The sequence below is a fragment of the Vombatus ursinus genome, unplaced genomic scaffold, assembly GCF_900497805.2.
Source record: "Vombatus ursinus unplaced genomic scaffold, bare-nosed wombat genome assembly UNPS02014778.1, whole genome shotgun sequence".
In the NCBI taxonomy this organism is placed as follows: Eukaryota; Metazoa; Chordata; class Mammalia; order Diprotodontia; family Vombatidae; genus Vombatus; species Vombatus ursinus.
Window position 1 is genome coordinate 1,643,207 of NW_020954556.1, and position 23,794 is coordinate 1,667,000.

The following is a 23,794-nucleotide window of genomic DNA, read 5'->3' on the forward strand; positions in this document are numbered from 1 at the left end:
TCTGGAGGTGTTTACTCTTCATAGGGACCAAGTTGTCCTGGATTTTTTCTTCTGATTTTCTTGAATTGTCCCAGGAGGACCCCTGTTGTGCCCCTATTCTTATTCATTTTTACCTGTACTTTGTTCACCCTGAAGTTCTATTTTATCTCTTTTCTGGGGGAAAATCTTCAGAGCTTGGAATTTTCTGGCCTACTCCACCATCTTCCCCCCTTATCTGGTTTTCTTGGTCAAAGATACTTCCCTAGCTCAATTTACAGATGAGAAAACTGAGGCAAACAGGGTTAAGTGATTTGCCCGGAGTCACACAGCTAGTAAGTGTCTGAGGCCAGAATTTTGAATTCAGGAAGGTAAGTCTTCCTGACTCCAGGCCTATCCCTCTGACCACTGTGCCACCCAGCTGCCCCAAGGACAGTGATAGCTAGGCAAAAATAGAATGGGCTGTCTCTGCATGTAGCCTTCAAAGGGCTTCAAGCAAAGCCAGAATGTTCTCTTGCCAGGTACATTGTAGTGGTGATTCTTACCTAGGAATGCATCAGGATAGATGTCCTCATACATAATATGAGGAACTATCTTTTCCCAAGCTGCCCCTTTCACCTTGAGGCACTGCAACCTTATCTCTATTTTTCATGATAGTTATCAGAGGCTGAAGACGAGTAACAGATCTGGAGGAAATGGCTGCTCATAGTTAAGGCCACATTTGAACCTTGGCACATTGCTCACAGGGGGCTCACAGCCCTTTATCAGTTCAGTCAGACTGTAAAAACCTGGGAGCATCCCTAACACATCAGATCTCATTGTCCAAGCTCAGTTGTCTACAATCTAAGCAGGAGAGAATTAGTACCTCTGGAGGCATCCTATTCCTCTTTTAGGTAGCTTTAATTGTTAGGAGTAGTCTTATATAGGATGTCTATATCTGCCACTCTACAATTTCCATTAGTCCTGCCCTCTGGGAACAAGCAAAGGAAACCTGGTCCCTCTTCAACAGTGATCTCTAGTGCTCACTATCCCCCCTTGCTTTGTAATGTGTAAATATCCTTTGCATGTGTAAATTTGATGAGGATTCCATCTATATGATTATACAAGTTGTTGATAAAAATCTTCATTTCCACATAGACAAGCACAGATCCCTGGGGCTGTCTAGCAGAAAACTCATTCCAAGTTGACTACAAGCCATTCTAAACTACCCGGCTATGGCTATTCACCTGCAGCTAGGTTCAGCTACTTATATACTACTTAATCTACACCTCACCATTTGTCCTCAGAAATAATATAAGATGCTTTGACAAATGTTTGAAGGAAATCTAGATTTACTTTATGAATAACATTCTCTTGACCCACCAATCTAGGTACTCGGTCAAAAAGGGAAAAGAGATTAGACTGGCATGTCCTGCTCCCAAGGAAAACATGCCATCTCTTTATGATTACTTCTTCCTTTTCTAAATCATCACTTTAATATGTTCTAGAATTTTGCCAAGTCAAGCTCTTGAACACATATCTAATAGACCACACTCTATTCCCCTTTTTAAAAATCTGGACATTTGGTCTTCTTTAGCTCTGTGGTACATCTTATAAAGGTCAGTAACAAGAGGCAGCTAGGTGGCTCACTAGATAAGAGCACTGGGCCTGGAGTCAGGAAGACCTGAATTCAAATCTAAACTCCGACACTTACTAGTTGTGTGACTCTGGGCAAGTCACTTGGCCTCTGTTTGCCTTAATTCACTGGAGAAGGAAAAGGCAAACTACTCTAGTATCTTTGCCAAGAAATCCCTATGGACAGGGGTCACAAAGAGTTGAACATAACTAAACAACAACAGCTCAGCGATCACAATAATCTTAGCTACTATTTTATTTATTAGATGTGGTTCCCCTACCCCTCCCAGGCTCATTTGATGTAATCACAAAATAGTCACACATGATGAGGTTTTAGCATGTTAAGATGAAATGCCCTATGATGCCTTTATGAGGTACAGATACCTTTCTGATTGAGTCAAGTTGGGAATAACATGAGTAGTTGAACAAAGAAACTAGCCATGCCTTTTGAGGCTTTAAATAGCAAAGTCCTGGATACATTTCAGGAGTTCAAGAATGGGAAAGATGGTTAAGTCAGGAGCTGCCTATGGAGGAGGACCCTGCAGAAGGAGAGAAGGAAATTTCTTTCTCCTCCTTCTTCCCCAGGTGGCCATGTAGCTTTGAAGGGAAGCCACCTAAGTGTCCTCATATCCTCATTTTACAGACATCGAAATTCAGGATCAAAGTGTCACTTTTCTAAGATCAGGAAGTTAATGAGTGAGTGAGTGTCAGAGATGATGTTTGAATCCAGGTCTTTCTAATTGCAAACCCCCACTTTATATACCGTCCTAGGCCATGCCCTCCTCTCCATAAGTTCTTTTAGTACTCTGAGATGTAGCTTTTTGGGTCTGGTGACTTTAACTCATGAAGGCAGCTAGGTGTTTTCTTATGACCACTCTACTTATCTTTGTATTTCAGCTCTCTTTTAGACATCTTTGTTCTGTCCTTTCTAATATAAAGTTTATAATTCAAGGAAGACAAAGAAGAAAAATATTTTGAATATGGTCTGTCTTCTCTTTCTTGTCTGTTGTCATCATACAGTCTACCCTGAACAGATATTCTGTGCCTCCTCTGATCCTCCTCTTTTCTCTAATACAGCTTAAAAACACTCACATGCATACAACCCTTTGGGTTGTCCTTGGCATTCTTATCCATCTTTAACTCATCTTGAGCTTCAGTGCTCTTGTCAATATACTTACAGGACCATGAAACACTTTTTTTATTAATCTTCTCTTACCTGCCCTTTATTCTATCTTCTGTAGGTATTTAAAAAATCTAAATTGGTCAATGACTTCTCTGAGCATCCACATCAGGTTTTTATTTTGTTCTTAATGGATTTTGTTGATATATTTTGTTTATTGTATATTTTATTGCTATATCTTACATCATCTAGATTTCCCCCTCCATCCCTGCTTTTCCTGCCTCTCAGAGATCCATCATTTAAAACAAAGATTTTTTTAATGGAAAAAGAAAAGAAAAAGAAGACAAAAATTTCAGGAAAATCAGTCAATACATCTCTCCCTTCCCTCAAATATGGCATTATAAGAAATGTCCCACACCTGTGAACCTCTTACCTTTGCATGGGGGTTGGGTGGGAAGGTGTTTTCTCATATTTCTTCACTGAGACCAAGCTTAATCTTTATAATTTTGCAACATTCACATTTGGTTATTTTGGGGAGGTTTGCTATATTACTGTGGTCATTGCATATATCGTTTTCATAGCTCTGCTTATTTTACTTTGTGCCAGTTTATGTCTGCTTCAGATATTAAAAAACCACCTCTCCTTTTTGCTCTTTGTCAGAATTGTTTTTCATTGTATCTTAAGCATTTCATTCTCAGGAGCTTCCCATTCCTCCTGAGCCAGCCAACTTTTTCTGTATTATTTTAATCCATCATATCCTACCTATCCTTTCTCTGAGCCGTTTGAAATCTGCTCCCCAAAATATCTAGAATGCATGTCCAACTATCATATGCATTCCTCTCCTTCTCTATCACAAATTCTCAGATGGAGCAGTCACTTTCTCTCTAGAGAGAGTGGGAACCATCATTCCCAACCTAGTACCAATGCCTCCTTGTGTTTGAGAATCAGTTCTAGAATAGCAATTTTCTTCACAGCTTCTTCAGCTTTTGGAATGATGAAGTCATCATTAAGACAAGCCATTTTTAGGTTCCCTGTTTCTGGTAGAAATCCTCTAATGTCGAGTTAATTGAAATCTCTGATTACTACTATATTATACCTCCATGCCAGACTTGTGTTCTGGTGATTTTTTTTAAAACTCCTCTTCATTTTCTCTTTCTGCCAAAATAGTCTGTATAATACATCAATGACAATATTGCTTCTGTTTCTGATTCTATTGAATTTTACCCAAATGCTTCCTGCCATACTTCCCCATACTTCCTGGATTTCCCCACATGAATCTGTCTCCTTCATATACAGTTGTACTTTCTCCAACCCCTATGATCTTGATGCATCAAATGAGATAACATTTGTAAAGAGTTTTGCAAACTTTAAAATGCTGTATAAATGAAAGTTATTATTATGATCATTGTCATTATTATTTTTACTAATATTAATTCATCCCATTCTTTTTGAATGAACTATGCTCTTTCAGAACCATAGAATAGTCCTGGGTGTGAAAGATATGTAAGATGATCAAAATCTACTGCCTGTATTAGGATCTCAAGTTCATCTTGCTTGCTACCTGTATTTTGTGCGCTTTTATGTAGCCAAGGGTTTTATTTCTATCTCTTTGCTTAGATTTTTCTCTTGTTAATTTCTGGGTATTTGCACTGTTATTCTTTTTTCACTTTTGCACTCTCTATGATATACAACTTGGTGGCTACATACATATATGCATATATGTGTATATATGTGCATATATATGTACATATATGATATATATGCATGATATATGTATCAGTTTTCCCCTTTTTCATCTTTCTTATTTTCAAATTTAATAATTTCAGTTAAGAAAAATATGTTTCTTTCTCTTTCACCTTCTCCTCACTGGAAAAACAACAACAACAACAACAATAACAACAAGAAAACAACTTGTAAATTATATGCCTAGCCAAACAAAACAAATTCCCAATTGACCATGTCCAAAAATTTTATCTGTCAGTCTTCACCCTGAGTTCATCACCTCTCAGATGGTAGGTAGCAATGCTTCATCATTATCCTATGAAATCATATTTGGCAGTTCACTGTGTTTATTCGAGTTCTGAAGCCTTTCAAAGCTGTTTATCTTTACAATGTTGTTGTTTCTGGTTCTGTTTACTTCACTCTGCATCAGTTCATACAAGTCTTCCTGGGTTACCTCATCCTTTTCAGTTTAAAGCCCCTTTGGTTAAATTTGCAAGATTCTAGACAACTGCATTTTCCCCGGTACTCACAGGTATAATCCATCCCTGATAAAGAGGGTATAAGTCCCATATTTTAAGCTGTGGCCCCAAATACTAAAGCCTATTCTTAATCATCATGTTCTTAATCAGCTGTTGTTCCCTTTCCAAACCTTTCTACATATATGTTCTGAAACCTTTCAATTATCAGCAGTCATGAAAACACCACCTGTGCTCCTGAGGTCTTCAGTTGCTTGTCTGTGACCAATAATCTTTAGCAATTTTTTCCCAAATTCCTTCTGGTGGTCTCATTTATGCCTCTGTTGCCTCATTTGTATTCACCAGAGGTGAGTAGTAGTCATCAGGTCTGACAAAAATTCAGAAGTTCTCTGTCATCCAAGATACAGACCTCTTCATTTGTTGTTCTGTCCCTTTTAATGTGGTTCAGTGTGGTACACAGGAGTAATCTGTTTATAAAAAAGCCAAAATTATCTTGTGCTATTTTAATGGAGCAGGGCAATGGAGAAAGGGAATATAGCTGTGATCTTTCCATTTAGCCTCATCTGGGTGGTGGAGAACCCAGCTTAGGGATAAAATAACAACAGGTGTCGCCAGGGGTTGGGGTGGGGGAAGCAAATGATCAATAATTACAATGTGTCATTACTCTAGTGATATGGACCTTTTAATTTAAAGAGGACTCAGATATTGCCTTAACCCCAAGGTCAAAAATTTAGCCAGGTCTGCCAGCTGGGTATTTTTAAAAGTATAATAAAATAAAATAAAAATTTATGTTGTTAGCTAACACATAGGAACTGGTAGGCTAGTAAGAACCATCTGTCCACTGCTACTATTGTATAACTGACTGCTGCCAGATGTCATGCTAGCAGGCTTGCATCAATCAGTAATGGTGATTGTAAAAAAGCTAATGTAGCCTGTACACATATGGATTTCTAATCAGGTGGCACATTATTGAAAAACTTGGCCATCTCTACCTTAATCCATTTTAATGAATTGCTGTAGGAAGAAGGGTATGGCTGTAGCTTTTGTCTAGGGCCTGCAAATTTAGCTACGTAGCCTTAACAAGTTACCTCTGTTCTTTAGGTTTCAGCGTCCTCACACGTAAGATGATGATTTTGTTCGCAAAAACTTCTAAGATCCTTTTTGGTTTTAGCATTCTAAGACTTATAGGAATGGAGAGGGTTATTGGCATGGCTGGTCTTTTCTCCAGGGCTCAAATCATATCCCACAGGAACTTACCTCCTTGCAAGCCTTGGGAGAGGAACAAGAATGGAGAAAGAATGTTAGTGAAATTGTTGGCCTCTCTGCACTATGCTTCACCTTGATTCCAAGAGTTCAATTTTAAGTTTATTTTTCCCCCTTAGGGACTTTCACATGTATATGGTTTGCCTTGAAATGCTTAAAAACACAACCTTGCGGGAGGTGGAAATTCCTCAAAGGAAAAAGTTGGCTGAGACCTTATTAGGGGGTAAATCCTCCCTCCCTAGTTTCTTCTCTAAAGGCCAACCTCAGCTGTACGACTGTTTCTGCAGCTTCAGTAGGAGTATAACTCAGCCTAGTTCATCCTTGGAACCCAGGAGATCCTTGGTACATCTTGGTTGAGTTGGAATTCAAGACTAACAGTAAGTTTGGCCATTTAGATAGCTCCCCACTCCCCACCCCCCAAATGTTGATGTGACCATTTCAGGAGTGGGAAAGGAAGGTGGTGGAGGGAAAGGACTTGGATAGCAATTAACCCCCACATATAATTTATGTTTCTATGTAAATCAGGAAGAAGACTTGGAATAAGACATAGTCTGAGTGTGGGATATGAGAAGGCACTCGAAGGTCATGTGGAGAAAACAGGGTTAAATCTTTCTCTGTGTCTTGAAAGGAAAGGGAGCCAATTAAGTCTTACTTTTGGAACCCAAGTCTCCTCTCTAGTCTTACTAAATAAGAGGTTGTTCTAATTCTTGGAACTGGAAGTGGCTATGGGCAAACTATGATTAGTAGAAAAAGGGAAGAGGGGGAGGAGGAGGAGACTGGTGCCAGGAGTGGGGAAATAATGAACAGCCTTCAACAGAAGATGGGATTTGAGCTGATTCTTGAGGGAAGCCAGGAGGCAAAGGTGAGAAGGAAGAATGTTCCAGATATGGGAGATTAGCCAATAGGAAAGCATGGGGTCTGGAAGTGAAGGATTCTGTTCCACGAATACCAAGGCCAGTTCTTGGTACACTAAAGTCATTGCTGACATAAAATGTCTGCTGGAGCAGGGAAGGAAAGCCTCACATGATTTCAGAACTAAGACTTCTATTTCAGGAGAGCGGGCTTGGCCATAGAACTGACCAAGACAATACTATAGAGTCATATGCTGTCCACCCTGGACTCTGTCTGCCTAGAATTTCATGACCATTCCCCCACTTAGTGGCATCCCCTCTTTCTTCTCTCCTTAGAAGCCCCATTGATTCATCTATCTACAATATGTCAGCGAGCTTCTAAAATGCCAGGAGGAAAAGACGAGGTGTTTTCTCTCCTAAGAACACTATAAGTCACTTTCCATGCCTTTAGAGACAGCTTTGGTTTACTTTTGGAGGGGAATTAAAGGGGAGGAGGGCAGCTAAGTGGCACAGTGGATAGAGTTCCAAACTTGAAGTCAGGAAGACTCATTTTCCTGAGTTCAAATCTTCCCTCGGACACTTACTAGCTGTGTGACCCTGGGCAAGTCACTTAACCCTGATTGCCTCAGTTTCCTCATCTGTAAAATGTGCTGGAGAAGGAAATGGCAAACCGCTCCAGTATCTTTGCCAAGAAAACCCCAAAAAGGGTCATGAAGAGTCAGGCATGACTGAAATGACCGAGCAACAGCAGCAACAGAGGAGGCAGTTTGTTCGAGTAGCCAGACATAAGGAGGAGGATGAACCAGTGACAGAGAAATTATTTTGGCGAGTGAGAGTTGTGTCAGCATTTCCTGGCCTCACTTTCATTGGTGTCTACTAACCAAGTATAGTTTTTCATTTTGATGAGTTCATTTGTTTTCATGATTGTTTGTACTTGTTCTGCTTGCCTTAATAGAAGTATTGAATACCAAAGCCAAAAAGGGACTTGAGCAGCCATCCAGAATCACTCCCTAATTTTATAAATTAGAAGGTTCAGAGCAGGAAAGCATTTTGGCCAAGGTCACAGAACTAGTAAATGTCAGAGCAGGGATAGGAACCCAGTAATGTCCACCCCCAGTATTATCTCCTACTGTATGCCTTTCTTTTTTCCTTCTGACTGTATACGGGGTCCTCATTATGAAACCATGCATGGCCTGCCCTATCCTGACTCTTCCTCCAAACATACCTGTCCTTTCCATTTCCTTCCTCTACCTCCACTCCAATCCCTTCAGGGCTTATGTCTCCTGTGCCTTCTGACTTCATGGTCTTATCAGGCAAACTGTCTGCTCATCTGACTCGACATTATCAGTGGTGACTACTGTCTAGTACCCGCCTCAGATAGGTCATTTTCATTTTAACTAGTTCCCAAGGAGAAAATTCCAGTTGCTCTGTACCTCTTTCTATTATATAGTTGCTGATGGGGATGGAATTTTTGGTGGGAAAGTACAGATTGAAGTTATCTTGAAACCATACCAGTTAACAGGCATTTGCTTAACCCTTCCAAGTTGCTGGACACTGTGCTAGGCACAGAGAAAACACAAACCAAACAAAACAGCCCTTCTCCTCTAAGAATGTACTTTCCATTAGGTATCATGTAGGTTGTAGCCTTTTCCACCTATATATAGAGATAACCCTGCTCCAAACTTAATTCGTCAGCCATTAGAAAAGGATTTTTTTTTTCTTTTCTGCATGGGTAGCCTGAGACTTGGTACAGAGAGACCCTTGCCTCTAGGTTCTAGCAGCAGGGTGAGGATTCTCGCTTTCAGGAATCCCCTGGATTCCTAGTCCCTGGGTCAGTCCTGGGATTTCCCAGCTATTCTTTCACTGCTTTCTGGTCACCAGGACTTGTTACAAAGAGCAGTTGTCAGACTAGCCCGTTTATCAGAGGCATGTTAGCCTAGAGGCTGGCTGTAGTAGGTAGTTAATGGGAAGGGATGAAATCCTGTCTCCTCAAGCCACTGGGAATAAATGTTGGCTCAACACGAAACATATTGTAGCCTGTTATTATCCCTTAGCAAGTCTACTGAATGGTCTAAGCAGAGTTTCCATTCAGAGGTGGCAGCTGTGCTCTTGCCTTGCTGCAAACAAGTGGGTAGATGTGCCTAAAGAATTTTGAAATGTTAGGACTGGAAGGGACATTATCTGGTCTGGCCACTTCATTTTACAGATGACAGTGCTAAAGGCCAAAGAAAAGAAGAGACTTATCCAAGGTCGCATTCCCCACTAGGGGCAGAGCAGACTGCCACTATAACCTGAAGTTCTAGACTCCAGATTACTAGTTGTTTTCACTGCTGCACTGTACTGTGTGCTTAATACTTGCAGATTGCTAGATGATCATTCTACTGACTAATTCTTGTACCAGATTAGAAGCATAGGACTTTGGGGTCTTCATTGTCAGACTCCTTTGTAGGTAAAAATAAGATTTTTCTTTTAATATATATATTATATATACATATATGTATATGTATATATACATACATATGTGTGTGTAAATACATATGTATACATATATACATACATACATATATATATATGTATTTGGTGAGGCAATTCGGGTTAAGTGACTTGCCTAGGGTCACACAGCTAGTGAGTATTATGTGTCTGAGGCCAGATTTGAACTCAGGTCCTCTTGACTCCAAGGCCAGCGCTCTATCCACTATGCCACCTAGATGCCCCTAAATATATTTTCAATAAAAAGATCTACTCAGGGGTCAAGACTGGCTCACCTTATAGTGATATTCTCCTTTGGTCCAGGGAACATTTTCTCCCCAAAAGGGTCCCCAACTCTGAGCATAGATGAACCAAGGTTCAGTTTTAAGCAGCCTGACTTCAGAGAGAAGATTGGATAATAATAATAATAATAATAATAAAATATGAAATATAATAATAATAGCTAACATTTATATAGTGCTTATTATGTGTCAGGCAATATGTTAAGTTCTTTACAATGATCATCTCATTTGTTTTCACAGAAGTTCTGAGAGGTAGGTAATATTAGTAAATCCATTTTACCAATGAGGAAACTGATGCAAACAGAGGTTTAGTGACTTGCCCAGGGTACCAAGCTAGTATGTACCTGAAGCAGAATTTGAATTCAGGTCTTCCTAACTCCAGACCTGGTGCTCTGTCTTTGCGCTATGTAATAGAAATAACAACAACAACAATGTACATAATTCTCCATTTAGAAAACACTCCATATATTATCTGGGGTGTGCTGGAACCAGCTCAAAGTGCTGGTAGAGAGACTTAATTGTTAAATTTTCAGTGTGAGCATTTACATTTCAGAAATCATCAAAGGCTACAAATAGAGCCTTGAGTTGTTGTTTTGTCTACACTTGAAAAAATGTTAAAAAATGCATATTTAACCTACAAGTTTGCATATACATTTTTTTCCTGAGATAATTATTAAGCATTTATCAGCACGTCCCTGCATATTATCTATCTCATTTTATCCTCACAACAACCCAGTGAAGATTAGTGCTATTATTATCTCCATTTTAGAGATGAGTACACTGAGACTAAGAGAGGTCAAGGCCACACAGCTAGTAAATAACTATGAAAGAATTCTAATTTAAGTCTTTCTGACTCTAATTCCATGCTTTACTAACTACTATACTTCCTCTGGCTTGATATGTTTAACCCACCCTGGAGTAGAACTATGGAGAAAATCCCATTAACAAAGCGTAGATATAACTCATGTCTATGGTCTCCCCTAGAGGGGATTAAAAGGGTCCCTCCAAAAAAAGTACTCACTGTACAAAGAAGTAAATACCAGGTACAGAACAGCTATTCATTTCTTCCACTTCAAAAAGAATGCTTAAAATACAAAAGGTTCACAAGCAATCATTAACAAATACTTAAAACATGAACCACTTTGTAAGCCTGCTGGGCAGGTATTTAACCTTGGGAACATATGTGTGTGTGTATGTGTAGGTGTGTGTTTACATATACACACGTACATACATGCATGTATCTATCTATACACACATGTTATATATGCATATATATTATATATAATATGCAGAACACACTTTTAAATTTAATATGCATTAACATTTTATCACTTTATTTAGTCTAGACAATCAACAAAACAATAAATCAAGCCCCAATGTGTGTCATTTACTGATTTCCAAGGTTTAAGTGCTCACACTAAAAATTTAACAATTGCTTGTCAAAGGGTTTGAGCTGCCTCCAGCATACCTCTTATCTCCCACTGCCAGTCAGAGTCTAAGAATCCCTGATCTCTTCAACCTGGGGAGTAGCCTCTGATACTGTAAATGTTCATCACACAAGCGCACACACAAATACACACATACAACATAACATGACATATCAGGAAGAAAGATTAAATAGATCTCTGATAAGATGCTGGACAATTGACAAACCCTGGCACTATTTATAAGTCACCTGTGCTTATGGAAAAAAAAGGCACAAAGTCAAGCAGAAGAGTCAGCCAGGGATTTGAGCCTCCGAGTTGCCCAAGCATTCACGTGGTGCAATGTGTGTGCCCATCAAAGCTCCTTCTGGAGAGAAGGAAGGAAAAGAAATCTCCCCGTCTCCCCGTGCTAGAATTCCAAGGGATAGCTGGCATTTACTGTTTCCCAATGAAAGGGCCACCTCAAATGATAACATAAACCATGTCACCTTGTTCATTACAGCCCACCACCTTTGACACCTAAATAATAACATTAACCTCCTTTGATGTATTGCCTTTCTTCTATGAATTACAGGGGACCAAGGGACTCTGTTCAGGCCAGAACATATGTCCCTCCCAAACTCCATGGGAAGTACTCCAGTGCAAGCGCCTGCTACACTTCCCTTGCAGTTAAATATTTGCTGTTCCTGACAAATCAATGGACATATTTGTCCGTATTCCGAAATTTTAGATAGTTTTCTAAGGGCCTGGGAAAGCTCATGACTTGTCCTTTCAAGCACATCCCCAAAGGACTATTCAGAAAAACAAAAAAACAACAACTTGACAAAGTATCAATAGCACACTTAGGCTATTTCAAATACATATACATATATATACATACACATACATACAATACATATACACATATGTACATATGCACATATGTGTATATGTATACATACATGTGTGTATGTGTGTATATATTTTTTTTTCCTGAAAGCCCAGCTCTTCTATTACAGTGAATTCCATGTGAGGTGTAAACAGAACGAGAGTTTGGTAAGTCAGTCAATAAACATTAATAAATACCTACTATTTTCAAAACACTATTAAAGACTGATGACAAAACAAAAGGTAAAAGTCCCTGCTCTCAAGGGGCTCAGAGTGTAATGGGAGAAAGGACGACTTGCAAACAGCTATGTACAAACAACCTACATATAGAATAAATTGGAAATCAACAGAAGGAAGACCCTAGAATTAAAAGGGGCCAGGAAAGGTTCCTCTAGGAAGTAGGATTTTAGCTGAGATGTGAAGGAAGCCAGGGAAGCTAAGAGGAGAAGTGATGATGGAAAGCATTTTAGGTTTAGGGAGCAGCCAGGGAAAACGCAAAAGTCAGGAAATAGAGTGTCATATTTGAGGAAAAGCAAGCGGTCCAGGGTCACTGATCCTCAGTGTATGTGAAGTGGCAGGGGTGTAATCTGCAAGAAGATTGGAAAAGTAATGAAAGAGGCAGGTTATGAAGGGCTTTGAACACCAAACATAAGGTTTGTTTTTGATTCCAGAAGTAATAGGGAGCCACAGGAATTTATTGAGTAGGGGGTGATACTGGGGTATTAAAAACAAAACAAAATTCTCTTGATTTTTTTTTTCATTTCTCATCTTTTCTTTTCAGGTACTATTATCTCTAAAAGGCAGAAATTTCCACTCAGTGGTAGGTGACATAGGTTGAGCCACCAAATGTCTTCCAGCCACAGAATATTGGGAATGAGTTTGACAGGAACTAAGGAACTTTTCAGCCCAGTGAGTCTTGCTCAGTTAAGCTGTCACTATTGTTTTAACTTTATATCCCAAAGCTATTATGCAAAACCTAACAAAGAATCTTATTTCCTCTGCATTTATATTGTGTGAATTATTTTCAGCATTATTAATACTTTATTATAAAACTATTTCCTTATTTTTATTTTTCAGAAGTTTGCTAAATAAATTAAGTGTGTTTATGTCTTTTACCTAGAGGAACACATTTCCAATTTAATAATGATAGTCAAAGAGAGAGTAGGATTTAATATAAGGGAATTTGCTATCCTGTAACACACCAATTTCACAAAGGGAGATATATTTGCATTGACTACAACAACAGCAACAACCAGAAGAAACAGTGTAAACAAACCCTAGACCTAAAATTTGGTCAGCCTGATTGACCTCAGGTCACCTTAAAAATAGCAGTGAGGATGCTCAGAAGGCAACCGAATTGTGCATACCCTTTGATCCAGCAATATTTCTACTAGGTCTGGTCTGTATCCAAAAGAGATTGTGAAAAAAGGGGGGGGGAAGCCCACATGTACAAAAATATTTATAGCAGCTCTTTTTGTGGTGGCAAAGAATTAGAAACTGAGAGGATGCCCATCAATTGGGAAACGGCTGAACAAGTTGTGGCATATGAATATGATGGAATAATATTGTGCTGTAAGGAATCATGAGCAAGCAGATTTCAGAAAAACTTGGAAAGACTTATATGAACTGATGCAAAGTGAATAGAACCAGAAAAACATTTTACATAGTAACAACAACATTGTGAGATGATGAACTATAAATGACTTAGTTCTTTTCAGCAATACAGTAATCCAAGACAATTCCAAAGGACTCATGATAGAAAATGCTGTCCACATCCAGAGAAAGAACTGATGAAGTCTGAATGCAGATTGAAGTATACTATTTTCACTTTATTTTTTTTTCATTTTTTTTCTTTTGGTCTGTTTCTTCTTTCACAACATGACTAATATGGAAATAGGTTTACATGATTGCATATATATATATATATGATTTCATGCATCATATTTATATATGATTACATGATTGCATACTTATATATGTGTGTATATAAATATATATATATATATATATATAAAACCTATATCAAATTGCTTATTGCTTTAGAAAGGGAGAGGGAGAGAGGGAGAAAAAATTTTTTAAATGAATGTTAAAAATTGTCTGTACACGGAAATTGGAAAAAAATACTATTTTAAAAAATGGCAGCTAGGTGGCTCAGTAGATAGAGCACTGGGCCTAGAATCAGGAAGACTCATCTTTTTGAGTTCACATCTGGCCTTACTAGCTGTGTGACCCTGGGCAAGTCACTTAACCCTGTTTGTCTCAGTTTCTCAACTGTAGAATGAACTGGAGAAGGAAATGGCAAACCACTCTAGAACCTCTGCCAAGAAAATCTCAAATGGGATCACAAAGAGTTGGACGGTACTGAAACGAATGGACAACAATCAGGCCTCGTTTGAATAGGTAGCTGCTATCCCCCACCCAAGTCCTTAGCTCTTTACCAGCCGCTCCTCTTCCTTTTAGTCCTGATTACATTCCAGATGCCACTGAGCTTTCTAAAAGGCCTTCCCTGCAGAGTGGGCTGTTCCCCAATTTTATAGGGCAGTACAGCCTCATGGTAGCCATGTACGAATGGGTGTGAAAGTACACCAAACAGCATTCTTGCTCTGTGACTTTTATTTACCATAGATTGTTTATTGTGGAAATACGAAATGGATGGTTAGGGAAGGAAAGAACAAACAAACTTACCTTCCTCTTTGGCTTTATCGTGTATGGGTTCCCGCTTGTATGCTCTGAAATGTCTATAATTTACTCTTCAGTTTTGCAATGTTTATAGCTTTTATGTCATTTGAAGGTTATTTATAACAATTATATAAGGAAGCAAAGTGCCATAAACTGAAGTAATTTACTGTAAAATATCTGAAATGCTAAAATATCAAGCCGTGCATTACAGTACTGGTAATAGTGCTCTTAGAAAAAAAGGGAAAGGGAAAAAAAAAAAACCTAAAAATCTCTCCTATAGCCCATCAGCCAGCCTGCTTCATTCCTCTCAATGAGATTTATAAGCTCAGTAGCAACTGTCAAATATTAATTTAAATGATTTGGGGGAGAAAAAAGAGAACTTGTCTTCTTGTTACCACATTCTAGAACTTAGATGAATCCTCTTGAGATGGGATAATAGGAAACACTGAGTCCTAGGTCAGGACGGCAAGCATTAGATGTGAAGAAACACACTGATGCCCAAGCTGAATGATAGAAAGTGGAATGTCTAAACTGGAAGAGGCCTTCAATGTTATTTAGTCCTTTCATTTTACAGCTGGGGAAACTGAGGCCTAGGAATGGTGAATTGATTGACTCAAGGTCACAGCTAGCAATAATAATAATAATAATAGTGATTTTATATAGCATTTACTATGTGCCAGGCACTGTGATAGTTGCTTTATATATTTGATATTTTTGATCCTCACAACCACCCTGGGAGGTAGGTACTGTTACTATCTCCATTTTACAACTGAGGAAACCGAGGCAAACAGGGTTAAGTGACTTGCTCAGAGTCACTCAGCTAGTAAGTGTCTGAGGTCACATTTGAACTCAGGTCTTCCTGACTACAGGCCTGGTGCTCTATCTACTGCTTCACCTAGCTGCCCCTAAGTAGTGAAAAAGCTGAGGCCAGAGTCTGGATCTCCTGATTCCCAGAATCAGGGTTCTTTCCATTATATTACACAGTCAAATGGCATCCATATGAAGAAACATCTTCATTGGCATTAGATGTCAGGAGGCAGACTGCCTGGGGGCTATGTGGTCTAACCTAGAATCTTCTTTTACACTGATTACTGAATAATCCTTTTTATGTTATAGAAAATCAATATTTTTTTAAAGTACAGAGATTTACACTCTGTCAAAATAACCGGATAATATGTGTAATAAGAACTTCTCTGGCCTCCCTCTTCTAACCTCTTGGTATTCCCAAGGTCGTAACTCACCTAACACTTAACCCTCTCTGGAGTCAGACTGATGTACCCTAATGAAATGCTAAGACAAAGAATTTAGGTCTATTATTATGGGATCAAGTGTCAACTGTGAAGGAGAGGGCCCCCAGCCCTCTCTTCGTACAACTCTTACAACATTGACTTTCATTAGATGCCATCAATGAAAGAGTTAAATGAAGAAAAGAGGCCGAGGTTCTATGTGGCTAGACCAGGGATTGGCAAACTATGGCCCACAGGCCAAATCCAGCCCACTGCCTGTTTTTGCATATACTGCCTGTGAGCTATGAATGATTTTTATATTTTATTAATATATTTTATTTTTACATATTTACTATATTGTACATTATGTAATTTATGTACTTTGAAACTCTATATAATGTGATGTATTACTTATATTTATATTCAAAATGTGTAAATATATTTATATTTTATAACATCTTTCCATTCTGCATGATTCTAGGTGAAATTATTATTTCATACATTCTCCACAGCAGATTTCCTGAAGTTATTGGCAGCCTTCTTCTGGGCTTTTCCCCAAATCTTGTGGGTCTTGGTATCATAATTGAACTGAGCATCCCTTGCTCTTGACACATAATTAGCCCACCTCTCCTTGCCACAATTTTTTAGGGCAGTTGATGATAGGATGCTCTGGGAAGAGTTCTGGGCTCTCTCACCTACTGGAATAGTGGTAGGATATAATGTTTTAATCTTTGGCTGAAGAGCCCATGTATCTTTGAGATTTTACCCGTTTCTCCTCTTCGAAATGGAGGTAAATATAGCTAGTCTGTCTTCTTTGCAGAGCCCTTGTGATTAGTCCAAGTGAACTGACATGAAAGTTTTTGGGGTTTTTTTGTGAACAGAAACCTCTATGCAAACGTCAACTATTAGGATTTTTATGAAACATACCAGTATGTCTGTTACAGTGATAATTACTAATGATACAAACAAGCAGAAAACATGCTACCTCTGCTCTCAGTGAGCTTAAAATCTGGTTGAGAAGATGAACTGTATTTACATATAAACCCCAATCAGTGGAGAACAATAGAATATACAGCAGTGTGCTAGGAAATGTTTAACAACTATATATATATAAATGGCAAATCACTCCAGTCTCTGCCAAGAAAACTCCAAATGGGATCCTGAAGATTTGCACACCACTGAAATGACTGAACAAGTATATATGTATATACATATATACATACATATACACACATATACACATATATGACTGAATAAGTGTATATATATATACATATCTACACATGCATACATATATACATACACATGTGTCTATGTGTGTATAGACAAGCATGTATATATGTATTGTGTGTATATGTATATGTGTGTGTGTATATATATGTAATATATATATGTGTGTATATATATAGTCATATACTTGTTCAGTCATTTCAGTTGTGTCCAATTCATTGTGACCCCATTTGGGGTTTTCTTGGCAGAGATACTGGAGTGGTTTGACATTTCCTTCTCCAGCTCACTTTACAGATGAGAAAACTGAGGCAAACAGGGTTAAGTGACTTGCCCGGGGTCACACAGCTAATAAGTATACACACACACATATAGGCAGAACACACTTTGAAGTTTAATGTGCATTAACATTTTTCTATCACTTTCTAAAGTCTAGACAATGAACAAAAAACAAAGAATCCTTGATTTGTCACATTTCCTGATTTCTGAAGTGTAAATGCTCACCCTGAAAATTTTTAACAATTAGCCCTCTGGTGCCAGTTTGAGTTGGTTCCAGGATATCCCTGATATATCTTATCAGGAGCACCTATGACAGTGAAAAGAGGATCTGGGTTTCAGTCCCACCTTTTCGATAAAAGAGCTGTGTGACCTTGTAAGTGACCTGTAAGTCCCATTATCTTCCTAAACCTCTCTTTCTTCCTATGTATAATGATGGAGTTGGATTCATATTGGATTCATGTTGGATTCACAAAACCCAAAATATTCACTGCCTTCTGTTGGGAGAAGACAACATTGTAGATTGTATGAGCAACTGGAATGAGAGAGGGAGTGGAGAGTGGAGAATCTACAACATTTCTACCGCCTGGAGGAATGGAGGAGAATTTTACTGTTGAGCTCTGTCAGCCAAGGCCGGCTTTGGTGTATGGAAACCTTGATGGCAGTCTGCCTTGAGACATGTTGGTGTGCCTCATGGTCCTTTTTCAGCCCTTTAGAGGCACCTCCTGTATCAGAGAAGCTACCAGGAGTTATTGAGTGACAACTATTACGATGTTGCTGTTCCAATTACCATGGTGGCTATAAGAGAAGAATTGCATAATCACATCTAGCATATTGCATTGGGGGGGGTGGATTATAGAGACAAGAAACAGTTAGATGGAAAGAAAAGCAGAGGCAGTCAACAAAACAATGAAACTGAATGCTCTGCAATTATAATGAGCAAGGTTGGTGGAGTCAGGAAGACCTGAGTTCAAATCCAGCTTCAGACACTTAACTAGCTATGTGACCGTGGGTGTGTTATTTAACCTTTGCCTGACCCAGTTTCTCCAACTGTAATATAGGGATAATAACGGCCCCTACCTCCCAGGGTTGTTGTGATGATCAAATGAGATAACGTTTGTAAAATGCTTGGCGCATAGTAGGCGCTGCATTTACCCCAAAAGAAAAAAACGAGGAAATGTGACTCTCCCTTTTTTGCAGAGGAAGAAGATGATAGGTATGGAAGTGTATATATTGTCAGACTTAGTGGAAAAGTTTGTTGGTTTTTATTGAACAACTCTTTTTTTTTCCTCTCGTTACAGGGGATGGGTTACAAGTGAGCAGGCATATATTAAGAAATGAGGATAACATAAAAAAGAAAGATAGCAATTTAAAAGAAAGAAGCAATTAGAAAATAACAGATGATAATAGTCAACATTTACTTAGGCTTTGAGGCAGTTAGATGGGCTGTGGTTCTTGTAGTCAGAAAGATCTCAGTTCAAATTCTGCCCCAAGCAATTACTAGCTATGTGATTCTAGGCAACTTATCAATGATGACTTAATTGCCAAATCTAGTTACCTTTTCTCAATCCTCACCCTTTTTGACATCTTTGCAGTGTTTGACACTGTTGATCACCCTTTTTTCTCTCTAGGTTTTTGAGACATTGATCTCTACTCATTCTCCTCTAACCTTTCTGACCCCTCCTCAAGTCTCCTTTGCTGAATTTTCATCTACTCATGACTCCTAACAGTAGATGTCCCTCAAGGTCCCCTCCTGAGCCATGTTCTCTTCTCCCTCTATACTATTTGGTTTGGCAATCTCACCAGCTCCTATGGATTCAATTATCAGCTCTATACAGATGATTCTCATATCTGTTTATCTATCCCTAACTCTTTTCCTGCCTTCAGTCTCAAGTCTCCAACTGACTATTGAACATCTTGGACTTTTCCAACTCAACAAGTCTAAAACTGGCCTTAATACTTTTCTCTTTTTCCTCTCTTCCAAACATTCCTGTGATGACTGGTAGAGTGGATGAGATGTTCAGAGAAGACTAGCATCTCTGATATGAGGCTTGCTCAGCCTTTTGCAGAGCTCCTCATTCAACTTTGGTGTCCACCTGATTCACCCAACTCCCACCTGTGGCTCCTGGAAGCTGTAACATGCACAGTGGCCACACCTTGGTAAAACTCTCTTGGCAGATGGGCTAAAGCCAGGTTGAGGGTAGCTGACAGGTATCAAATCTGTCAGTGAGTTAGGAGGATGTCTACCCCAAGCATGTGAAAACTTCCCCTGGTGGAATGGGTGGATGATAACAATGGCCGTGAAGACAGCTGATGAGGGCATTGTGGAGCACTTAGATATTGGAGACACCAAGGTCACCCACTGCATCTTGGGCCATCGCCAGTCATCTCAACTCTTGTGTTGCCACTAGACTTTAATGACTCTGGAAGAAAGAGTGAAGCTGATAACTTAGTGCAATTCTACCTCAAATTTAAATCCAATTCACTCATGAGTCAAGAAATCATCTGTCATGATGTCATTGGTCTTCTTTGAAAATGAAGATAAATAACAGGACGGCTGTGGGTACACCTCCAAGCTCCCAGTTACCCACACTCACAATGTAGGTGCCATCTTTCATATCTAATCTGTTAAGAAGGCCTGTCATTTCTATATTTGTAATCTCTCATATACACCCCCTTCTCTCTTCTGACACTACTACTATCCTAGTACTATCACCTCCCACCTGGACTATTGCAATAACCTGCTGCTAGTCTCCCTGCTTCAAGTGTCTCCCTGCTAGCATGCATCCTCTACTCAACTGTCAAATTGATCTTCCTAAAGTACAGGTTTGACCATGTCAGATCACACTCCATTCAATAAACTCCAGTGGCTCCCTGTTACCCCTCAGATCAATTATAAAGTCCTCTATTTGCCCTTTAAAATTCTTCATAGCCTGGACTCCTCCTACGTGTTTAGTCTTCCCACGCCTCATTCCCCTCTGTATATTCCATGATTCAGAATGAGTGGCCTCTTTGCTATTCCTTGAATTGGCCAATCTGTTTCCTGACTTGTGCATTTTTTATGTGAGATAATTTACCCCATTCTACCTCTCCTTTTCTCTTTCTCCCAGTATAATCCTCTCTCATCTCTTAATTTTCTTCTTCAGGTATCACCCCTTCATCTTCAACTCACCCTGTGCCCTCTATCTATCTATCTATCTATCTATCTATCTATCTATCTACATACATATAATTTTTTCCCTCCAACTACCCTAATACTGACAAAGGTCTCATGAGTTACAAAAATCATCTTTCCATACAGGAATGTAAACAGTTCAACCTTAATAAGTCTTTTAGAATTTCTCTTTCCTATTTACCTCTTCATGTTTCACTTGAGTCTTGTATTTGAAAGTCAAATTTTCTATTCAGCTCTGGTCTTTTCATCAAGAATGTCCTCTATTTCACCAAATATCCAGTTTTCCCCCTGAAGGATTACACTCAGTTTTGCTGGATAGGTGATTTTTGGTTGTAATCCTCTCTCCTTTGCCCTTTGGAATATTATATTCCATGGCCTGTGGTCCCTTAAGGTAGAAGCCGCTAAATCTTGTGTTATCCTGATTGTGTTTCTACAATACTAGAATTGTTTTTTTTCTGGCTGCTTGCAATATTTTCTCCTTGACCTGGGAACTCTGGAATTTGGCTACAATATTTCTGGGACTTTTCTTTTGGGAATCTCTTTCAAGAGGTGATTGGTGGATTCTTTCAATTTCTATTTTCCCCTCTAGTTCTACAATATCAGGACAGTTTTCCTTGATAATTTCTTGAAAGATGATATCTAGGCTTTTTTTTTTTATCATGGCTTTCAGATAGTCCAATAATTTTTAAATTCTCTCTCCTGGATCTATTTTCCAGGTCAGTTGTTTTTCCAATGAGAAATTTCACATTGTCTTCTATTTTTTCATTCTTTTGGATTTGTTTTACAGTGTCTTGATTTCTCATAAAGTCACTAACTTCCAATTACTCCATTCTAATTTTTAAGGAAGTATTTTCTTCAGTAAGCTTTTGGACTTCCTTTTTCCATTTGGCAAAATTTTGCTTTTTAAGGCATTCTTCTCCTCATTGGCTTTTGGGACTTCTTTTGCCATTTGGATTAAGCTATTTTTTAAGGTCTTATTTTCTTCAGTATTTTGGGGGTCTCCTTTAGCAAGCTGTTGACTTGTTTTTCATTATTTTCTTGCATCACTCTCATTTCTCTTTCCAGTTTTTCCTCTACTTCTCTTTCTTGCTTCTCAAAATCCTTTTTGAGCTCTTTCATGGCCTGGGACTGATTCATATTTTTCTTGGAAGTTTTGGATGTAGGAGCTTTGACTTTGTTGTCTTCTTCTGGTTGTATTTTGATCTTCTTTGTCACCAAAGAAAGATTTTATAGTCTGACTTTTTTGTACAGTTTGCTCATGTTCCCAGCCAATTACTTGTGTTTTAAACTCTTTGTTAAGGTAGGGGTCTGATTCCAGAGTGGAGAATATACTGTCCCACGCTTTGGAGACAGCTGTTTCAGAGATACTTCTAGGGACCTGTAAATTTTTAGTTCTTCCAAGGTGGTATGATCAAGGGTTAGGTGTTTATTCCTTTCCTGGCCTGTGCTCTGGTCTATCAGTGACCATAAGCACTCTTTTCTGCCTTGGAACTGTGAGGAGGATTCCCTCTCCACCTCCGCTATAAGCTCCACCACATCAGTGCTCCTCCTCGCCCGAGGACCGCCACCCAGAACTGAGACCTAGATCCAAGCAAGGGCGAAGCAAGAGAATCCTGCACCAGCAGAGAGATCCCTGCAATAACCCTCTTATCAGCCACTCAATTCCCCCTCAGTTTATGGACTGAGAGCTGCTGGGCTGTGCTGGGACTGGGGCTGGGACGGGGACCAAGCTTCTCTGTCACCGCAGTCACAGACCTTTTCTACTGACCTTCTAAGTTGACTTTGGCATTTGTGGGTTGAGAAGTCTGGAAACTGCCACAGTCTCCCATGATTCAGTCCTCTGAAGGCTGTTTCAGGTTTGTTGAAGCCTGTTTTGTCTACACGCCCACGCTGAACTGTGTTCCTCTCCCTGCCTGGCGTGATATACCTTTCTGATCAACCATCCAGGTTGTCTTGGGCTGGAAATTTGTTTCACTCTGTGTTTTTGTAAGTTTTGCTGCTTTAGAATTTGTTCAGAGCCATTTTTACAGGTATTTGAAGGGGTTTGGGGGAGAGCTCAAGCAAGTCACTGGTTTTACTCCGCCATCTTGGCTCCACCCCCCTGACTTTTGCCTTTCTAGTGGTTGTTCTCCATACCTGTAATGTTCTCTCTCCTCATCCTTGTCTCATGGTTTTCCATACTTCTTTCAGGTCCCAGATAAAACCCTATTTTCTATTTAAAAAAGTCTTTCTATACTATTCTTCTATTAGACATTATAAACAGGATACTTTCAGAAAAACCTGGGAAGACTTACATGAACTGATGCAAAGTGAAGTGAGCAGAACCAGGAAAATATTGTACACAGTAACAGCATCATTGTATGATAATTAGCTGTGAATGACTTAGCTGTTCCCAGAAATACAAAGATTCAAGACAATTCTGAAGGACTTATGATGAAAAATGCTATCTATCTTCAGAGAAAGAACTGATGGAATCAGAATGCAGATCAAAGCATACTGTTTTTAAACCTTATTTTTCTTGTTTTTTTTTGTCTGTATTTTCTTTCACAATATGACTAATATGGAAATGTGTTTTTCATGACTGTACTTGTGTAACCTATATCAAATTGCTTTGCATTCTCAATGACGTGGTAGGGGAGAGAGTGGGAGAGAATTTGGAACTCAAAATTGTTAAAAAAAATGTTAAAATTTGTTTTCAGATAATTGGGAAAAATAAAATATTAAGATTTAAATAAATAAAAATAAATTTCTTTTGCTATAAAAAACACCTTTCCAGATCCCACTTAATGCTAGTATCTTCCCTCTGTTGATTGTCTCCAATTTATCATATATCTATATATGTCATATTTTATATGTGTATATATGTATTGTGCATATATGTGTGTGTGTGTGTGTGTGTGTGTGTATTGTTTGTATCTAGTTGTTTTACATGTTGTCTCCCCCATTAGACTGTGAGCTCCTTGAGACCAGGGACCTTTATCCCCCCCCCCTTTTTTTGTATCCCTAGAACTTAACACTGTGCCTGGCAAAGAGTAATAACTTAATATACGCTTGTTGTCTTTTTTTGTTTGTTTGTTTGTTTGTTTTTAGCTAGGCAATGGGGTTAAGTGACTTGCCCAGGGTCACA